Source organism: Oncorhynchus mykiss, chromosome 25, assembly GCF_057628025.1.
Source record: "Oncorhynchus mykiss isolate SJ-2025 chromosome 25, ASM5762802v1, whole genome shotgun sequence".
Classification (NCBI taxonomy): domain Eukaryota; kingdom Metazoa; phylum Chordata; class Actinopteri; order Salmoniformes; family Salmonidae; genus Oncorhynchus; species Oncorhynchus mykiss.
This window is the reverse complement of record NC_143046.1, coordinates 32068073-32090407: the sequence shown is the minus strand read 5'-3', so window position 1 is coordinate 32090407 and position 22335 is coordinate 32068073. Positions and strand designations below refer to the sequence as shown.

The window sequence follows — 22335 nt, the reverse complement described above, 5'->3', positions numbered from 1 at the left end:
AAGCTTGAAAACCCATTAAAAAAAATGCCTGAAAACCCCATTAAAAAACTAAAACTGAACATAATTCATTATGGTTTTTATTTTATGTGTTGTAGTCAATCATAATAGTTTTAGTACAGTTGTTTCTTTCATTTCAGTTTAGTAAATCGTTTTCTATGATTCATTTTGGGTTTTGACCTAGATTCAGTCAACCTTTAACCGGCCATAGCCAAGACCCACACTGTTACGGTTTTCTTCTGTCAAAGGAGAGGAGGACCAAAATGCAGCGTGGTTATCTTTAAACATCTTTAATGAAGATGATAAAATACAAACATGTATACAAAAACAATAACCATGAAAAACCAAAACAGCCCTATCTGGTGCAAACAAACACAGAGCAGGAACAATCACCCACAAAACACTCAAAGAATATGGCTGCCTAAATATGGTTCCCAATCAGAGACAACGATAAACACCTGCCTCTGATTGAGAACCACTCTAGGCAACCATAGACTTACCCAGACTACTTCACTAAACCACCCTAGACAAAACACACCACATAAATACCCTGGCCTGACCAAAATAATAAAGAATACACAAAATACTAAGGCCAGGGCGTGACACACACAGCTGATGTGTCTGAGTTGGAACTGCATTGGAGCTGTCAAATCGGTGAGCAGCTGCTTTTGGGATCATTATCATGAAGCCACACCTGTCCCACTCGTCTTAAAGTCCAGAACCAGAAAGTCTAGGCTACATAGAAATAATGACACTCCAAAATCATTAAAAATCATTAAACAAAATAATGACTATTTCTATCAGGCTAATCGAGTTGTAGATTACATCTCACATTCCAGTGTTCAAACTTAAACAAGGCTGCATGAGATTTCTCTCGATTCTGCTCTTTGCAGCCAATTGCAGTGTCCGCTTTAGGTATAATGCCAGGAGCCGCCTGTAGATTTGACAGCTGTAACGCAGTTCCACAGCCGACACGGTCAAAACAACTGCTATGTGGATGTCAGCTATAGCGGATCTGATTGTATCCTTGATTAGAGCCCTGGGTTTCAGTTTGAGTTTACTTCAATAACCTTGGCTCACATACACGGGCAAGCATGTACACACACATTGACAGCGTGTACACACACACACATTCACACACACACACACACTGTCACACGTACGTATCATGTAAACTTTGGCATTATTTGACACAGTGTTTGCCACATTTGCCACATTTAAATAATTCCTTCATATTTTTTGAAAGGGACCATTTCTCTGGCTGGAGAGTATAATTATGAGGATGTTGTGTTTTAAGGGACACATTTTCCCACTCTCGTTCAGGCTCATGCATATGCATATACTGTGTTCTATAGTGGGCTAAAGCCTTTGTCCCGTTGTGTTTCTGATGACCTGAATGCAGGATGCTGTAGAGTTTCACCCACCTCTCTAAATACTCCTGTCCCACATAACCTCACTGTAATATCATGTTGAATGATACATTGACTCAAATGCGTTTGTATCCTCCGCCTAAAGACTAAAGTGCATCCCAAATGACACCCTATTTCCTATAGTATGCGCTATGTAGGGAAAAGGGTGCAAATTAGAATGCAAACAACACACATCAGGAGTGAATAGTAGCAGAGCCACCCTCTGTCTGTCTGTCTGTCTGTCTGTCTGTCTGTCTGTCTGTCTGTCTGTCTGTCTGTCTGTCTGTCTGTCTGTCTGTCTCTGTCTCTGTCTCTGTCTCTGTCTCTGTCTCTGTCTCTGTCTCTGTCTCTGTCTCTGTCTGTCTGTCTGTCTGTCTGTCTGATTATCCGTCCTGATCAAAACATCCATGGCAACCAGACAAAAATAACCATCTCAAGATAGCGGTATGGGATATGTGTGTGTCTGTGTCAGCTGTAATCTTCTGCTTCCTGCTGCTGTGCCCTGTATTGCCTATGATGGCGTTGATCAGCGGGTGGGTGGGCTCCCCGGTCGATGCTCCTCGATACAGACATTACAGGAATCAAAGGAACCAGCTACAGTTCCACCGCTGACACAGGCCAAGCCAGAGCACTACAAACGCAAAGGTAACCCATGGACATTCCTATTGCATTTATTGGCGATCATGTTACTAATAAGGAGCAGTCGAAGGCTAATACTGCACTTAAAACATAATTTCCCTTGATTGTGATGGTGTATAGAATTAGAATGGTTTCTGAAATTGTTCAGTATAGTTTCATAACCACGGGGTGGAGAATCGTCCTTCTAATGCCCTCCTCTTGAATAGAGCACCTCGGGAGGTCATGCATCTCCTGTATAGCCACTTGACTGTACAGATGTAGGATCTTAATTTGAGCCAGTTTCTGACAGCAGGAAAATAATCCTGCAGCAACAGGAAATGTGAATTATTAAGTGGATTACAAGTAAAGGACAGTTTTTTGTAGGGGTTCATATATATTGTTGTTACAGAAAAGTCTGACATTTTAAAGTGGAAATTACAATACTTCGAAGGCCTTTTTAAATCTCGAATACAATATAAGTTTGCATTTACTGCCGTGCAACAAAAGCGTGATTAATTTAAGATCCTACATCTGTACATGAGGAAAACAGACAGATGATTGAAGACACTGGACTATTTCCAGAAAGAGGGAAGAGGACAGCAATACCCAATAATGGTTCATGGTGCCCTGAGCTGCTACAATTTTATGTGGTGTTTGGTCAACAGTTACAGATGATTTTGTAGGTTTATGTATTCGACCCATTGGCTCAAATGGTCAGATTAAAAACAATTCTTGGCTATCTGCACACAGCGCGTCATCACATTCTAAAACCGTACTCGTGCCCATTCATACTGTGTCTCCTTCACCTTGACCTGGCCCTGTCGTGTCCCCCTACCAGGCTCCACTAGTACTGGAACACAGACACACACACACACACACACACACCACACACACACACACACTGACACAGAGGGGTCTTTTAAATTTGACTTCCAGAGCCATCTCTCTAATTGTCTTGGTATAACGTTGCCTATTCCTCCACCAGGTCATACATTACTACAGCTGCAGCACAGAGAGGACAGGACAGGATACAAACAGAAGAGGGCATTGGGTCTTTTCATCATGAGTGGGAAAATTCTGCATAAAAATTAAATGTAATTTTCAAACATGGCCACAACTTTGAGGAGATAATGAGAGTTCAGAAGTTGCTGGGTGACCCACCCCCCTGGACCAGTCCTCAAGGGTGTAGTGGGGTGTATGAGATAATACGTATGCCGCCTCACAAACTCACTCTCTCTTTCTTTGTCTCTCTTTATATATGTCTGTCTATATTAATATAATCCAAGTTTTTCTCATAATAGTCCAATCAAATGTCTCAAAGGGGGGTGCAACTTATTAGGGAGGTATTCCTTATGTTTGGTATAGTCAGTGTCTGCTTATATATGTAAATCAATTATTGATCTGTTATGAATTAATATTCGGCTGAATGATTACAAATGGATTACCCCTTGATGACATGAGGCCTGAGGCAATTGCCTCTTCTGCCTAATGGTACACCTGCCACTGGTTTTATCTCATGTTAAATGATGATTTATAATAAGTATGTGTCATTACATTCATAACCACCTGAAAAATGATGTTTTATAATAAGCATGCGTCCTCACATTCATAGCCATCTGAAATATCTCTCTCTCTCTCTCTCGTTCTCTCTCTCGTTCTCTCTCTCTCTCCCATGCAATAGATTATGATGTCTGTTTGCTGTTGTTATCTCCCAATCTGATGGATGACAAGTCAACATCAGTATTACAGTTTAAACCTGGTTGTGTCTCAAGGCTGGGTACTTACTCTTTCTTGTTCCTGCAATTCCATTCCAATAGAAAAGTGCCATTGGAACAGCATAACCAGCACGGCCAATCAAATGAAAATCCTTTTATCAAAATCATACAAACCCTAAGTGACAAAACAGTAGTTATATTGTGGAACGTACGTGTCAAGCATATGGGAAATTGGTCCAGATTAGTTTGTGCAGAGAAAGCAGCAACTGTCTGTGAGAGAAGTGGCGCGAGACCGTTTCTGATTTCCCCTGAATTACTTTCTTCTCACCCAGGGTTCTCAGGGAGGGTTTGCGATGTCCAGTAATATTGAAGGGACAGACGGGTGAAATTTGATTTGGGCTTTGTTCCTCTGCCCACCGCATACGTCCGCCAATCGCTAATTTATCTCTCTAAATCCTAACCCACACACTGGTTCCTGTAGAAAGCCCGGAGACCTTTCCCTAACATGATCCCCCCGCACCGCTTTGAACAGACTTAATTCCCAACCTTGGAGTTGTACACGTCTTCAACGCACACACCAAGAGGGAGGCTCTGGACGGATTAACCTTTTTGGAGTCTATGGTGATTTGTTGCCCTTTTCTCCGTTTTTCTTCTTTCCGTTTTAATATGGAGGAAAGACTGAGTAAATTCTATCCTCTCTGTCAATAAAGCATACAGTTTGTCCTCTCATCATCCCCTTTTTCCTGTAGACAGACAAGACACAAATCCCTTCAGACTAACACCGGTTTGGCAGTTATTCTTTCAGTCTTTTGACTATGGTTAGAGAAATTATTGACAAGCTGTCAGTTTGACTTCTTACAAAATCCCCAAATGTAGGAGGGGAGTATCATTATGAAATAACCAACCTGGCATTCTTTTACATCTTTGATGCCGTGAGCTGGAGACTCTGATCCTGTCTAATACACATTTCATCACAGGATTAATCCTCTGTAAATGCAGGTGCATGGTGTTGTGTGGCTTCCTTCCTCCTGTGCTGCCTTCATGTTGTTATAATTAGAAGGTTTTGTGGAGAGACGCTAGGCCACCAGAGTAGCCAGGTCACACAAGATCCACTTCGAAATTCGACGTCCGTCCAGGTCCCCAGGACGTCGGAGATGCCTTTAAAATCACTCGGGGCAACGGTGAGCGTTATTACCATCAAGTAGGAATGGGTTTTGCAAGGGAACTGTGGAAGAGGATGGAGGATGGGTGTCATTTTTGCTGTGTGTTTTTTCCCCCTATCCCAAACCTTAACCCTTAAAGGGGAATGGAAACACTTTACGTATTAAATCTAAGTAAAGAGATGTATTCAATCCACTAATACCAAACATGTGCATTTAACATAAAAACCTCTCCATATTTGGTCAGTGCCATTTTAAATTGCCATAGTGACGACTGACGCCATTTCTGGCAGGCATCAGCAAATTGTCTGTGGTGTTGTCTGTGGTCGAGTGAATCGAAGAGAGTGAGGTTAGGAGCGGACAACGGAGATGGTGACAACAAGTAGTAATTCAAACATGAACTGTATAGTGCCAGGCTGTATGAATTGGCTCCAGCAAAAATCCCTCCGGAAACTACCATCGGCTGCCCAAGGAACCACAACTTTTGAAGAAGTGGCTGCAAGTCCTGAAGAGGAAGGATGTGCCAGCTCGAGCAAGCAGGATCTGCAGACAGCACTTCGCGGAGGCAGACTTTGTGATGAAGGGCACTTTCGATACGGCAACCGGGAGTTTCCGAATGGAAAGTAGTCATAGGTCTAAGTTGAAGCCTTGTGCCTCCGTTTGAAATGTAGAGGGTTATGGTGTAGGGGTTAACGACTGAAGATCATCAACATCGCTGACTTTGGAGTCAAGCAAAAGCGACCGAACGAACGAGGCAACGCCTGTCAATGCAATGGAGCCTGTGGTAATGTTAACCGGTCATGACTGTTGTTGACTAGGCTAGCGTTTAGACACAGGACAACTGTGTTGCATCTCTAGTTGAAGGTAACTAGCTAATTGCGTCTGAAGTGTTTTGTGTAAAACCCGCCAGCAAATAACGTTAGCAAACTGTATCTAAAATTGCAACACAGTTTCTCCATGTACCCCTGTTATTATGTAGTTAGTGTAGCGAGCTTCCACCTCAGATAGTCAAGTACTGTAATACATTTTGTTGACAGATCTGTAATACATTTTGTTGACAAATATTTGCTGAAAAATAATTGTCCCTATATTTGCTGTGTGTGTGTGTGTGTGTTTTTGTGTGTGTTGACAAAGCATACAAAACAGGTAGCTTGTTAATCCCAACTGATATATTTGGGTTCAGTTGTCTTAACTTCTTGGTGACAGGGTGCAGTATTTTCACGTCCGGATGAAATGCATGCCCAAATTCAACTGCCTGCTACTCATCCCCAGAAGATAAGATATGCATATTATTAGTTGATTTTGATAGATAACACTCTGACATTTCTAAAACTGTTTGAATCATGTCTGTGAGTATAACATAACTTATTTAGTAGGTGAAACCCTGAGGACAAACCATTCAGATTTTTTTTGAGGTCACTCTCTTTTCAATGAGGTTTCATTGGGAATCCAGATTTTCAGGGACCTTCTTGCAGTTCCTATCGCTTCCACTGGATGTCAACAGTCTTTAGAAATTGGTTGAGGTTATTCCTTTTTGTAATGAAGAAGTACGGCCATCTTGAACGAGGGTCACTTGATGTGTACTGTTAGATAGAGGCGCTTGACCAGAAAGCTAGCTACAGTTTGTTTTCCTCCTGTATTGAACACAGATCAAGTCGTCTTCAATTGTATTGATTATTTACGTAAAAAAATACCTAAAGTTGTAATACAAAAGTACCTTGAAATGTTTTGGTAAAGTTTACAGTTAACATTTAAGATATTTTGTAGTCACGTTGCACAAGTTGGAACCAGAGTTTTTCTGGATCAAACACGCCAAATAAATGGACATTTTGGATATATATCGACGGAATTAATCGAACAAAAGGACCATTTGTGATGTTTATGGGACATATTGGAGTGCCAACAAAAGAAGCTCGTCAAAGGTAAGGCATTAATTATATGTTTTATTTCTGCGTTTTGGTCGCGCCTGCAGGGTTGAAATATGGTTTCTCTCTTTGTTTACGGAGGTGCTATCCTCAGATAATGTCATCATTTGCTTTCGCCGAAAAGCCTTTTTGAAATCTGACATGTTGGCTGGATTCACAAAACGTGTAGTTTTAATTTGCTCTCTTGCATGTGTGATGTAATGAAAGTTAGATTTTTATAGTAATTTATTTGAATTCGGCGCTCTGCATTTTCCCCGGCTTTTGGCCAGGTCCCATAGCGTCCTTAAACAAATGTTTGTGTGTTTTCAGGATGACATTTTCATCTGCAGAAAATGTTTTCATTCCTTGGGAGACTGTGCAGGAGGCAGAGGAGGTACAGTACATGCAAGTCCATGTTATTTCTACGGCTATTGTTTATTTCAAGTATATGCAGTGATTCTTGAACATAACTATAGCCTAATAGATGCCTTAACTGTTTTCTACCAACAGGAAAGAACGGTTAGTACAGCATGCCAAAACTGACACCTGGGTTCCAGAGTGTTCCTGTGCTGAGGTGGAGAAGAGGTCCACAGGGACCATCACTAAAGAGCTCGGGGCCCAGCTAGATTGAGCTAACGACCATCAGTATACAACTGAGTCCTGCCCCTATACACCAAATATGTAGCTGACGGAGAGTGAGATCACTGAAGACCATAACTCGCTGTATGAACCTGAGAGTTCAGAATCATAATCATCACAGTGCGAACCAAGATATACTATTGATCACTCTGGGGGAGCTGGCTGGTGTTCCGAAAATGGTGTATCTTTGAATTCAACAGCGAATTCAAAGATACACCCATCCGTAATGGGAATCAGAGTGGAATTGCTTTTACACAGATTTTGTTTACCCGTTTCAAACGGATGTTCTACTTTGTCCCAGTCCTGCTGTTTTGAGACACCGTACACCTCGTCCAATTCTCCCTTGTGCCCATTGGATGAACTGGTGATAAACTGCCTGTATGCTCCGTAAACAAAATCATAAGAAGAGTTAGTCTGATACCGAAACTAAATTACAATGTATTTATAATTTATAATTCTAACCATTATTGGTTAGAATGAGATTTCATGAATCATGATGCTGTCTGCGATTCCAACTCCGGTCGTCTAATCTCAAGGTGAATGTGTTACCATCGCACTAAACAACGTTATAGGTTACTGATTGTATATATTGAGCACCTATCCACTACTGATATTAACCTTAAACAATTTATAATCAAGCAACATTTAACCAATTATTTAACTGCACATCAGCTGCTGACTGGTTGAGCAACCTCTTTTGCCAGGACACATCCAATAAATACATCGCCATCCAGACAGACTGACAGGAACCTCTGACTGGATGTATTACATCACCATCTAGACAGACTAACAGGAATCTCTGACTGGATGTATTACATCACCATCCAGACAGACAGACAGGAACCTCTGACTGGATGTATTACATCACCATCCAGACAGACTGACAGGAACCTCTGACTGGATGTAATACATCACCATCCAGACAGACTGACAGAAACATCTGACTGGATGGAATACATCACCATCCAGACAGACTGACAGGAACCTCTGACTGGATGGATTACATCACCATCCAGACAGACTGACAGGAACCTCTGACCTGGATGTAATACATCACCATCCAGACAGACTGACAGGAACCTCTGACCTGGATGTATTACATCACCATCCAGACAGACTGACGGGAACCTCTGACTGGATGTATTACATCACCATCCAGACAGACTGACAGGAACCTCTGACCTGGATGTAATACATCACCATCCAGACAGATTGACGGGAACCTCTGACTGGCTGTATTACATCACCATCCAGACAGACTGACAGGAACCTCTGACCTGGATGTAATACATCACCATCCAGACAGACTGACAGGAACCTCTGACTGGATGTATTACATCACCATTCAGACAGACTGACGGGAACCTCTGACTGGATGTATTACATCACCATCCAGACAGACTGACAGGAACCTCTGACTGGATGTATTACATCACCATCCAGACAGACTGACAGGAACCTCTGACTGGATGTATTACATCACCATCCAGACAGACTGACGGGAACCTCTGACTGGATGTATTACATCACCATCCGCTGGGATTTTGTGCTGTATCACCACCATCTCTCTACAACACACACACACTCCGACTCTAGCCATTATCCGGCAGCATCCCCACTCACACCAGTTAGTGTTTGGCTACGCCCACCTTCTAGCTGAGGTGTTTCATGTCTGTGTAGCTACGAACTCTTTGAACTGAGGCAACGATCGACTCAAACATTAACAGCTTCAGTAGGTTTATTGGCTCCCTAGTTAACATTATTTCATTCTCTGTAATAAACTAATTCTCAGACTCGGAGCTACTCTGTAAATTCAGCCATTTTTGTTTGAAAATGTTCTCTCCTGCCAGTGATGCAACATTGCCAATATGGTGATTTACACTTACAGTCAGGGGGCGTTCTAAATCCCAGTGTTTTGGAATGAATGCCTTAACTTAACCATGGAATTGTTTTAGTTTTAAGACTATTCCAAACATGAACCATTTGGAATGAATGCCTAAACTTAATGGAAACAGGTTTTCTGTTATATATCAAGGAGAAACAAATCTACACAAATGTAACCCCTTTCATACTTCCATACATTTTTTCAACCGGTTCCCGGGTTACCTTCAGACAAGTCCAGTGACACTAGTTGGGGTCGTAGAACAAAACGGAGAACACTATAGTATGCGCGACAGCCTCATCTTTCCACAGAGCCTCATCTTTCCATATTCATCTGTTGGCAAAACCGTTACAGACATTTTCGTGAGAAGACCGATTTTCGGAATGTCTGACCAACAGAGCTGTAGCTCTGCCACTTTCCACATCAGATGCGGAAGACCGACATCGGTGGATGTGGCAGATCGAGATGCAGCCCGTGCAGAAAACATATATCTCTAGCTTAAACAGGGATTTTTAAGATTGTTTTAATGATTACGTTAATTAGATTGACACACAGGTGCATCAATTGACTCTCGGTAGTTTTGAACCTTCAAAATGCGACGTATACGGACAAACGTCGCATTCTGCAGTAAATCTGCAAGAGCTTGTTGACCGGGGACTCCTCAGAGACGTAGCAGCAGGTCATTTCTACACGTCACGTTTTTATTTGACCCCATTTGCTTAGTGATGTCAAGGAAGTAATAATTGCCTAAGTCGTGAGTTCTTTTAGTTCCTAAAACTTTAACAGTAGGTACACACATGAAGTGACGCACATACTTTTAACAGCCTCACCCGCAACAGAATCTGAAAAAAAGCCTGGTAAAAAAGGAAAAGAATTATAGGAAAGGAAGCGGCTCAAAAAAGAAGCATGCCTTTGTACTGACACGTGGAACAAGATGTTTCTCCAAAGGACGTTCAAATTGCTATCAACGAAAATGAAATATAACAGTTTCAAACACACTTGACAGTGAAAAGTCACACAACACATATCCTAATTAGAAGGAACAAAAAAAAAATCCAGACATTTTAATATTTTAAAACCCCGGCAGGCGGTACATTGTTAGACAAACGGGGTGTCATTGTGTTGATTTTTTCCCCGTGCTCTCTTTCCTTTTTCCGCAGGTTTATTTATTTATTTCGGGCTCCTGCGGTGCGTTTTAACAAGGCTGTCGCTCTTTGAAGAGTTGGCCCGTCACATGGGATCAGCTGAACTCTGTGAGCCACACTCCCCACAGAATTATTGTGACTTAAGAGAAGATTCAACACACACACACACAGAGACACACAAGCAAGCACATACATAAACATTTGCATACACACTCAAAGCCCCCCCCCCCCCCCCACACACACACACACACACAAATACACACGCCAGGAGGTAGAGTCATTAGAATAGGAAATGCATGAAAGGTGTGTATGTATGAGAGATGCCTCTCATTCCACTTATGTAAAGATTCTTTGCCCTACAGTGTAAAGAACATGCATTGTAAATATGAAGATCTAGACTGTGTGTTATCCAGGATTAAACCCACTCATTGTATAATACAGTTATAACTCACAGGCTAGATCATCATTTTTACAACGCATGTTGTAAGGGTATGATGTTGAAATGTCTATTCAAAATTCCATCTGACTGCGCAATCCACTGTCTCATCAGCCCAGCCAGGCAATTTATAAACTTGATATCCACCGTAAAAAGCATTAAGACATTATCTCCCATTTATTTTAGGGACTAGCATTTGGCTTTTAACAGCAGAGATTTGTATAAACCTTGCTGTCTGTCTCTCTGACATTTGCAACATTGTTTCAATATTGAAATTCGAACTCCAGCTGTCCCATAGTAGGCCTAATGAGCGTGTCGGGAGTTGGAATGAGACAGGCAGTCTGGCAGCTTTTCTCAGCCAGTCGAAATCATGAATCAGCATCATTTTTATGGATATATACAAAGAAATGCCAATAGAAAAACATGAAATGCAGCTGTCATTCCAGCTTCAGTTTCAAGTGATTGTGTTAGCTGTGTAGTTGGCTACTCGTCTGAACAGTGTGCTGGCGAGAGAGAAAATGTTCTATGCCAGGCGAAATCGAGCATCATTGTAATGGATGTACTGTATCCCCAAAAATGCACTAGAAAACAGCTAAAACAAATGCAAATGCATATACTTTGCTGTTATTCTGGCTGCACTGTTTGCTGTGACTGTGTTAGCAGATGTTGGCTAGTTAGCAAGCAAGTGATAAGAATGTTGCCAGCCATCATGGCAACAGAACATTTAGAACGAACGACTTCGTCACATCCATATATTTACAACAAAAAACTGGGTTGCGAACCAATAGAAAGAACGACCAGCCAGCTTGGGTAGCAACCCTAGATTTGTGTAGGGACAATATCTAGTTGAAGGATGAAATAGCATGAAAAAAATAAATCAAAATAATGTGAAAATATGTCAACCATTATTTGAATATGTTGGTAACCCGTTGTATAAAAGTTACAATGCCCTCGAAGCCGGTGTTTGGAGGATATACTGAAGTTCTTTGAGAGACTAGTCAAGGATCATATCACCTTCACCTACCTGATACCCTAGACCCACTCCAATTTGCTTACCGCCACAATAGGTCCACAGACGACACAATCTCCATCACACTGGACACTGCCCTATCCCATCTGGACAAAGTAAATACCTATGCAAGAATGCTGTTTATTGACTACAGCTCAACATTTAACACCATAGTACACTCCAGACTCGTCATTAAGTCAACTCAATCATCAAGTTTGCAGACGACACTACAGTGGTAGGCTTGATTACCAACAACAATGAGACAGCCTACAGGGAGGAGAGGGCCCTCGGAGTATGGTGTCAGGAAAATAACCTCTCAGGCCAAAAAGATCATCAAGGACAACAACAACCCGAGCCACTACCTGTTCCGATTTGGCCACAACCCCTAATGCTTCACTCAGTGAGCTGTTGGCCTGTCAGCCTGTCTGTCTCCATGTCAGCGTGTCTCATTAGACAGAACAGCAGCAGGGCCATGTCTGATTATCATTATGTTTGAGCTGAAGGGTCCTGCCTCAGTTAGAAAGGGCAACGACTCTACCCCCATTCACCAAAAACAGGAACACTAAGAGACGTTTCATGACGTGGCCCCAACTCATTTGTCTGAGATTTTAAACATAATTATTTTTTAATTTCAGTAATCAATTATGAGTCTTGTCCAAAGGGCCTTGATTCAATTGAACCCACATTGCAGTGTTCACACACTAGGATACAAACAGCTTTTGAAATAGAGTTTCTATTGCACTTGTCTACATGTTTATTGCACATGCAATCGTACTTGTCTTTTCTTACTAGCGCTGATCTCACTGTGTGATCCAGTCCATGAGCAGAGTCTTATTTACATCGCTCCATTACTCAGATGGTGCTATGTAATATTAACGGAGACTCATATTAGTTGGGGAATGTCTGATTTCCCTTAACAGTCCTAACAGTTTCCTTCACACTAATGGCGAATCAGGGGCTAAAACAATCATCCTGCACCATGCGTTATAACTATAGAGAACCTTTAGCCACGCAGCATAGATCATACAATCCCTCCTTGTCTTTGTCTCTGTGGGTTTGACTGAGTATATAGAGTCTACTGCACTGTATGTGTACCTATTTTGAACCCTTCAGAAAGTAAACTATATAAAGCAACTTGTTGAAAAGACAAAGTGGAGAAAGCAGAATACCCATTTGATACATCGAGTGGCTAAAATTGCCTATGCGATGAAAACTTCTGCTCCTTCAGTCAGCAGTTTTATCCCAGAAAGCTATTTCCGTCAACAGTATTTTATCCTATCAGCTTTTGTGTCTGCCGTTGACTCTGCCTCTGTGTGAATATACTGGTCCCCAAGGTCAATGCTACGGTATGACGTTCCTCTGCTGTTCAGCACTAGTACGCTAATCCATTGCTTGCTTCACATATGGCAACCCTAAAGGTTCTTCATAGAACCCTTTTTGTAGGGTTCTTTGATCAGAACCCCAGGGCCCGGTTGCATTGGTTGGTCATAACTGGGTCGTAGCATGACGTCCAATGGAAAATGCACTTTATGCCGGACCTAAATATGATAGCTGTTGCACCACCTGGGTGTAAGCCTTTCCATAAGATACATCTAGTATGTTCTACGTCTAGTAGAGAGCAGGTGTGCGGTGTTAAAGTCGGGGACAATCTTCATCATTTTCAAAAGGATGTGGGTTTCATGTTCGTATTCAACCAACTTTATTCATGCTACACGAAAGCACGCCAAATGTACCAAACAAATAGATGAGCCACCCCCTCCACTTCTTCGCCTGGCATGATATCAAATATACAGATGGAGATTCAAAGAAAGATATTCACATACCAATCCTACCAATCCTCGACTTTGGCGATGTCATTTACAAAATAGCCTCCAATACCCTACTCAACAAATTGGATGCAGTCTATCACAGTGCAATCCGTTTTGTCACCAAAGCTCCATATACTACCCACCATTGCGACCTGTACGCTCTCGTTGGTTGGCCCTCGCTTCATACTCGTCGCCAAACCCACTGGCTCCATGTCATCTACAAGACCCTGCTAGGTAAAGTCCCCCCTTATCTCAGCTCGCTGGTCACCATAGCATCTCCCACCTGTAGCACACGCTCCAGCAGGTATATCTCTCTAGTCACCCCCAAAACCAATTCTTTCTTTGGCCGCCTCTCTTTCCAGTTCTCTGCTGCCAATGACTGGAACAAACTACAAAAATCTCTGAAACTGGAAACACTTATCTCCCTCACTAGCTTTAAGCACCAACTGTCAGAGCCGCTCACAGATTACTGCACCTGTACATAGCCCACCTATAATTTAGCCCAAACAACTACCTCTTTCCCAACTGTATTTAATTAATGTATTTATTTTGCTCCTTTGCACCCCATTATTTTTATTTCTACTTTATTTCTACTTTGCACTTTCTTCCATTGCAAAACTACCATTCCAGTGTTTTAATTGATATATTGTATTTACCTTGCCACCATGGCCTTCTTTGCCTTTACCTCCCTTCTCACCTCATTTGCTCACATTGTATATATAGACTTGTTTATACTGTATTATTGACTGTATGTTTGTTTTACTCCATGTGTAACTCTGTGTCGTTGTATCTGTCGAACTGCTTTGCTTTATCTTGGCCAGGTCGCAATTGTAAATGAGAACTTGTTCTCAACTTGCCTACCTGGTTAAATAAAGGTAAAATAAAATTTAAAAAAAAAACATTGGTTGATTATCAGACAAGTCAAGGTCTTGTAGCCTATAGTCCATAGGGATTGTATGGAGGGCTTGTATATAGGCCACCTGTTACGCACGCCTCTGTGAAGAGGGAACGCAACACCCTGCTACAACTCAACTGCCCGTGAAGTGAAAGAGGTATGAGACTGTAGGTGCGAGTAAGGATGACAAAAGGCAGAGAATTGCACCGTTTACAAGGAATTTATTCCGTCACGCGGTCATTTTGGGGAAAAGGGTCTGGACGGAACCAAAACAAAGAAAGTAAATATCAAAGCCCCCTCTCCTACCTTACCTGCCTACCCACTACTTACCTAACTTAGCGCACCACCTGGTGCGCTAACCAAAATACAGGGGGTGGTCCGCCCAGGTCTTACCTAGTGTGCCTAGACAGTGAATATACTACGGGTATGCCCACGGGCCTCTTGCCTAAGCACTCCCTAGGTGCCTTCCCCTTACCCCCTGGGAACAAATGAAACAGAATATTATAAACAATTTCACAAACACACTGAGAAACACAGGACATCAAATATGCTCTAACTGAGCAACAAACTCACACAGAACATACCAAAGCTGCTCCCATCTACAACTAACCTAGTACATACCAACTGCCTGAGAAACAACCAACATATGCTATAACTCTCAGCCATCAGCCTCCTCTCTCAGCAATCATCTCCTTCTGAGCAACAGAACACTGGTTTGTATAGCTTCAGCAGGAGTTGGAATTTGAAGACAGCAACGTCCTGACGAGGGGGCGGGGTCAGCTCTCCACTCATCAATGGGGGCCGACAAATCAGCTGCTTGGGGAGAATTTCAGGAAACCATCTCCTGAAACACACACTCAGATACACAAACTACCACACAGAAACTGGGGAACGTAACACTACCGTTGGGATAGCTAGGCTACGTGAGTGAAGAGCAAAATAATCCACTTTTTATACTAGGCTACAAAACATGCCAGCAGAATGTTCTTAACAGTGGCAATACAGTGCATTCGGCAATACATGTATTCAGACCCCTTGACTTTCTCCACATTTTGTTACATTACAGCCTAATTATTTGCAAATGTATTAAAAATAAAAGTATTCAGACCCTTTACTCAGTACTTTGTTGAAGCACCGTTGGCTGCGATTACAGCCTCAAGTTTTCTTGGGTATGACGCTACAAGTTTGGCACACATATATTTGGGGAGTTTATCCCATTATTCTATGAAGATCCTCTCAAGCTCTGTCAGGTTGGATGGGGAGCGTCACTGCACAGCTATTATCAGGTGTCTCCAGACATGTTTGATCGTGTTCAAGTCCAGGCTCTTGCATTGTCTTGGCTGTGTGCTTATGGTCGTTGTCCTGTTGGAAGGTGAACCTTCGCCCCAATCTGAGGTCCTGAGAGCTCTGTTGGCAAACTCCAAGCAGGCTGTAATGTGTGTTTTACTTAGGAGTGGTTTCCTTCTGGCCACTCGAGGATAAATCAAATCAAATTTATTTAAATAGCCCTTCGTACATCAGCTGATATCTCAAAGTGCTGTACAAAAACCAAACCTAAAACCTCAAACAGCAAGCAATGCAGGTGTAGAAGCACTGTGGCTCGGAAAAAACTTCCTAGAAAGGCCAAAACCTAGGAAGAAACCTAGAGAGGAACCAGGCTATGAGGGGTGGCCAGTCCTCTTCTGTCTGTGCCAGGTGGATATTATAACAGAACATGGCCAAGATGTTCAAATGTTCATAAATGACCAGCATGGTCAAATGATAATAATCACAGGCAGAACAGTTGAAACTGGAGCAGCAACACGGCCAGGTTGGACTGAGCAGTCATCATGCCAGGTAGTCCTGAGGCATGGTCCTAGTGCTCAGGTCCTCCGGGAGAGAGAAAGAAAGAGAGAATTAGAGAGAGCATACTTAAATTCACACAGGACACCGGATAAGACAGGAGAAGTACTCCAGATATAACAAACTGACCCTAGCCCCCCGACACATAAACTACTGCAGCATAAATACTGGAGGCTGAGACAGGAGGGGTCAGGAGACACTGTGGCCCCATCCGATGATACCCCCGGACAGGGCCAAACAGGAAGGATATAACTCCACCCACTTTGCCAAAGCACAGCCCCCACACCACTAGAGGGATATCTTCAACCACCAACTTACCATCCTGAGACAAGGCCGAGTATAGCCCACAAAGATCTCCGCCACTGCACAACCCAAGGGGGGGCGTCAACCCAGACAGGAAGATCACATCAGTTACTCAACCCACTCAAGTGACGCATCTCTCCTAGGGACGGCATGAAAGAGCACCAGTAAGCCAGTGACTCAGCCCCTGTAATAGGGTTAGAGGCAGAGATTCCCAGTGGAAAGAGGGGAACCGGCCAGGCAGAAACAGCAAGGGCGGTTTTCGGAGCCTTTCGGTTCATCTTCACACTCCTGGGCCAGACTACACTCAATCATATGACCCACCGAAGAGATGAGTCTTCAGTAAAGACTTAAAGGTTGAGACCGAGTCTGCGTATCTCACATGGGTAGGCAGACCATTCCATAAAAATTGAGCTCTATAGGAGAAATCCCTGCCTTCAGCTGTTTGCTTAGACATTCTAGGGACAATTACGAGGCCTGCGTCTTGTGACCGTAGCGTACGTGTAGGTATGTACAGCAGGACCAAATCAGAGAGATAGGTAGGAGCAAGCCCATGTAATGCTTTGTAGGTTGCAAGTAAAACCTTGAAATCAGCCCTTGCCTTGACAGGAAGCCAGTGTAGGGAGGCTAGCACTGGAGTAATATGATCAAGTTTATTGGTTCTAGTCAGGATTCTAGCAGCCATATTTAGCACTAACAGAAGTTTATTTAGTGCTTTATCCGGGTAGATGGAAGTAGCGCATTGCAGTAGTCAAACCTAGAAGTAACAAAAGCATGGATACATTTTTCTGCATCATTTTTGGACAGAAAGTTTCAGATTTTTGCAATGTTATGTAGATGGAAAAAAAGCTGTCCTTGAAACATTCTGGATATGTTCGTCAAAAGAGAGATCAGGGTCCAGAGTAATGCCGAGGTCCTTCACAGTTTTATTTGTGAAAGGCCTGATTGGTGGAGTGCTGCATAGATGGTTGTCTTTCTGGAAGATTTTCCAGCTGTATCCACTGAAATAACGGTGGGCACGCGAGGTCTTCGTTCAGAATGTTCTGGAAGGGTTCATACTTACCCAATACATCGTTTGGTTTCAAGTCTTGCGTCTTTGTATTAGCTACAGCTAATAACATCAGCTGAAATGCACCCAAAATGTCCTCTGGTCCGGAAACGTTGCGCATCAAAACTTCAAAATTACATATTATATGTCGACTAAACAGGTCAAACTAAGTGCAGAAGCAAGCTTTATGATGTTTTTAACACACAAAACAAATTTCAATTCAACCGGGCATCGTTTGCTCTTCCCAGGAGTGCTGGAACAAAGGAATGGCTGTGACCAATTCGCGCCCTAACGCACAGGTTTTTTTCTCGCGGCACTTACTCAAATCACTCCCATAGGGCCAACGCTCTACAGAAAGAGGACATCTAGTGGAAGAGATGGAAAGTGTCCCCAGATCCATAAGTGGTCGGGAAGGGTGGGGGCGATGACGTCAAAGTTGCTCCAACTTTCATGACCATAAAACTAGTTTGGAAGAATGCATGCCCTGTGAGTTCTGCTATACTTACAGACATAATTCCAACGGTTTTAGAAGCTTTAGAGTGTTTTCTATCCAATAATAATTATTATATGCATATATTAGCAATTTTTGACAATTTTTTTTTCAGTTTACTAGGGGTACCCAATTTCTCCAAAGGGGGCGTAAATCTGCCATGCCCTCATTAAGAACAAATTCTTATTTACAAGGACAACCTACTCCTTCCTCCACATTGGGGAATCAAACCCCAGGCTCCTGCGTGCCCGCACAACACAGGGATTCTTTAGCTAAATACAGTACTGTAGCCTACGCCCGACTGTCACTTTGTACAGCGCCATGTTTTCCATTCCATCCTAATGGAAACCCAGAAGGTTTTTTTTAAAGGATGAACCACTGTACCTGAGCTCAATTTCTAGTCTCATAGCAAAGGGTCTTAATATTTATTAAAATAAGGTATTTCTGTTTTTCATTTCAAATTATAAATTTGCAAACGTCTAAAAACCTGTTTTCCCCATTGTCATTATGTGGTATTGTCACGCTCGCTATCCTCAAACTCCCTGTCATAAATCGACCAAGGCCCAGCGTGCATGTAGTTACACATCTTTTAATGAAAGTGAAACCGAATCAACCAAAAAACAAGCAGGTAAACAGCAAAGAGTGTGACACAACCGAGGTGCACACAAACACACACGGAAAAATAATTACCCACAAAACACAGGTGGGAAAAGGCTACCTAAGTATGGTTCTCAATCAGAGACAACGATAGACAGCTGCCTCTGATCGAGAACCACACCCGGCCAAACACATAGAAATAGAAAATCATAGAACATAGAACATAGACTGCCCACCCAAATCACATCCTGACCAAACGAAAGTAGAGACATAAAACGCTCTCTACAGTCATGACAGGTACAGTCATGACAGTCGTGACAGGTATTATGTGAAGATTTGATGAGGGGAATTAATTTGTTTATCCTTTTTAGAATAAGTATCACTACTCAGGATAAGACCCAGATGCAGACACAGGAGGCAGTTCTCAGATGATTTATTGTAAACACAGGGCAGTCAAAGGGCAGGTCGAGGACAGACAGGGGTTCGTGATCAGGTCAGAGTTAGACAGGTACAGGACGGCAGGCAGGCTCTGGTCAGGGTAGGCAGAATAGTCAGAAACAGGAAAACTAGGAAATAGAACTTGAGAAAAAGGAAGACGGGAAAGCACACTGGTAAGACCTGACAAGACAAGACAAACTGGCAACAGACAAACAGAGAACACATGTATAAATGCACTGGGGATAATAGGGGAAGATGGGCAACACCTGGAGGGGGGTGGAGACAAGCACAAACACAGTTGAAACAGATCAGGGTGTGACAATAAGTCTGGAAAGTAACAAAATGTGTAAAAGGGGAAAGGGTCTGAGTACTTTCCGAATGCACTGTATATGACCAAACTAGACTAAAGATTATCGTCACTCACATCAATTTAGCAAATTATTCTAGCCTAATTGTAACCAAACATCCAAACGGAGATTCAGTATCCCCACGCTTGTCTTAAAGCAGGGCAATGGCGCTGCCCCAATCAAATGGCTCATAAGTAGGTACAACAGCCTCAAAGTAATAATCCCTGGCTATTTCTACAATTTATGTTCTTAAAATGTGATTTTAAACCTACCCCTAACCCTAACCCTAAGCTTAACCACACTGCTAACCTTATGCCTAACCCAATATAGCCAATTTTGAATTTGTGGCAGTGCTATCTAGTAGAAACCATCAAAACGGTGCTGAAATTATAGTCGAGCAGCTAATGCTTTAAATTATTTAAAATGGTTGGATGACTATGGGAGTTTCAGTTAGCGACAATTTGATACATTAGCCTACTTTATTACAATATTGTCGTCATTCAGTGATATTCATTCCCACAGTTATTATTTATGGACCCATCCGGGTTTTAAGAAAACCTGCATGCATAGTGGTGAGCTTTGTGAAGTGACATTCCTTGCAAAGTTTACTGCCACGAGGATGGTAACAGCTTAGTAACGGGTGCTGCCTATCAACCATCATCATGAAGCATAACATCTCATGAATGCACATAGCGTCTGTCGGATTTAGCTATGACTAGTCTTATTTTTGGTTGGTGCCACAGACATACGTTCTGATCCCGAAGTCGGATGTAACTACAACCGACCTAGCATGTAAGAGTAACTGGTGTAACCGGCTCCAGGGCTTCTTCTTCACTGAGCCAACATTTGCTCCATATAGAACCCCTGAGTGCCATATATGAAGCATTTATAGAACCCATTTTGGTTTTATAAGAGTGTAGAACAAATCAAGTGTTGGCAAGAATTTTAACCTCATCAAAACGGAAAAGCATTGTCTCTTCGATTGTGTTTCTGTTCAAATGATGTTAGAATGCTGTGTAAAATGCAGTGAGGACAAATATGCTTCGTGTGGCAATGGTTGAAATCATCCATGAGCAGGCACATTAAAAAGCCTTTTCTGATCCATTAAGGAATCCAAACATGAACATAAAAGTCCAGTAGAGTAATGAAGCATATGAATCTAAAACAAACAACAACGAAACGCCAGACAGACTAATTTCTTAGAGTTTATTGACCTCCATCTCCACAGTACAGACTCAATGATATCCTATATAAAAACATACCGCACAAATTGGGAAAATTCTCAGGTTGTTAATGGCATTACATTTAGTTACAAGAAAACAATATATGAACGCAATTTCTTATGTCCACCATGCAACCAATAATGAATCCACCATCTTCATAAATACATACACTGAGTGTTCGAAACATTAAAACCACCTTCCTAATATTGAGTTGCACCCCACCCCCTTGGACTCTACAAGGTGTTGAACGCGTTCCACATGGATGCTGGCTCATGTTGACTGCAATGCTTCCCACAGTTGTGTCAAGTTTGCTGGATGTCTTTTGGGTGGTGGACCATTCTTGATACAAACCGGAAACTACTGAGTGTGAAAAACCCAGCAGCATTGCAGTTTTTGAGACACTCAAACTGGTATCTACCACCACACCCCGTTCAAAGGCACATACAGTAAATATTTTGACTTGCCCATTCACCCTCTGAATGGCACACTTACACAATCCATGTCTCAAGGCTTAAATATCCTTCTTTAATTTTAACCTGTCTCCTCCCTTCAGCTACACTGATTGAGGTGGATTTAACAAGTACCATCAATAAGGGATCATAGCTTTCACCTGGATTCACCTGGTCAGTCGATGTCATAGAAAGCAGGTGTTCTTAATGTTTTATAGACTCAGTGTATGTTTGGAAAAACATTCCATAAGTCTCTCCTATAACTGAACATATAAGCAATCTCTGTACAATAATTGAATATTGAGCTCTGCATTAATTTGTGTGGCCTGTGTTCTCTCTCGTACAGTAAATCCATAATCCCTGTGAAAACAGTTTCAGATGCAGGAGCCCCCCATGAGCTGCCGGAGACCTACAAACGTCTTCCCCATCGGCGAAAGCAGCACATCTCATTAGTTAAATATGTTGTGAGCATATTGATTAGAGGCATTTCATTTACCTCTTCACACTAACGAGGGAGAACCTTAAGGTAAAAGACAGGGAGAACGACGAGAGGGAGACGTGGGGAGAAACCTGATAGTAAAGGAGAGGAGAAAGGAATGAAGAATGGATCATAGGGTGAAACAGAAAACCGAGCCATCTAAATAAAGAGATGAGATATCAAGGCATGTTGGGGACAGACTAAATGGGGAGGGTGGAAAAAAGACTTAAAACCTGTTAAGGATATGGCAGACATACGCCCCCTTTGAAGAGATTGGGTACCCCTAGTAAACTGGAAAAAAAATCTGTCAAAAATTGCTAATATATGCAAATAGAATATAAAACACTCTAAAGATTCTAAAAACGTTGGAATTATGTCTGTAAGTATAGCAGAACTCACAGGGCAGGCATTCTTCCAAACTAGTTTTTGTGGCCATGAAAGTTGGAGCAACTTTGACGTCATGGCCCCCACCCTTCCCAACCAGCTATGATTCTGGGGACACTTTC

At 42.3% G+C, this 22335-nt stretch overlaps 1 long non-coding RNA gene across 1 annotated transcript in view; it reads left to right on the top strand.

Moving 5' to 3' along the window:
- The window catches only part of LOC149971787 (uncharacterized), a 547180-nt gene that overhangs the window by 78420 nt on the left and 446425 nt on the right, over positions 1-22335 (top strand). The gene's annotated exons all lie outside the window — the stretch shown is intronic.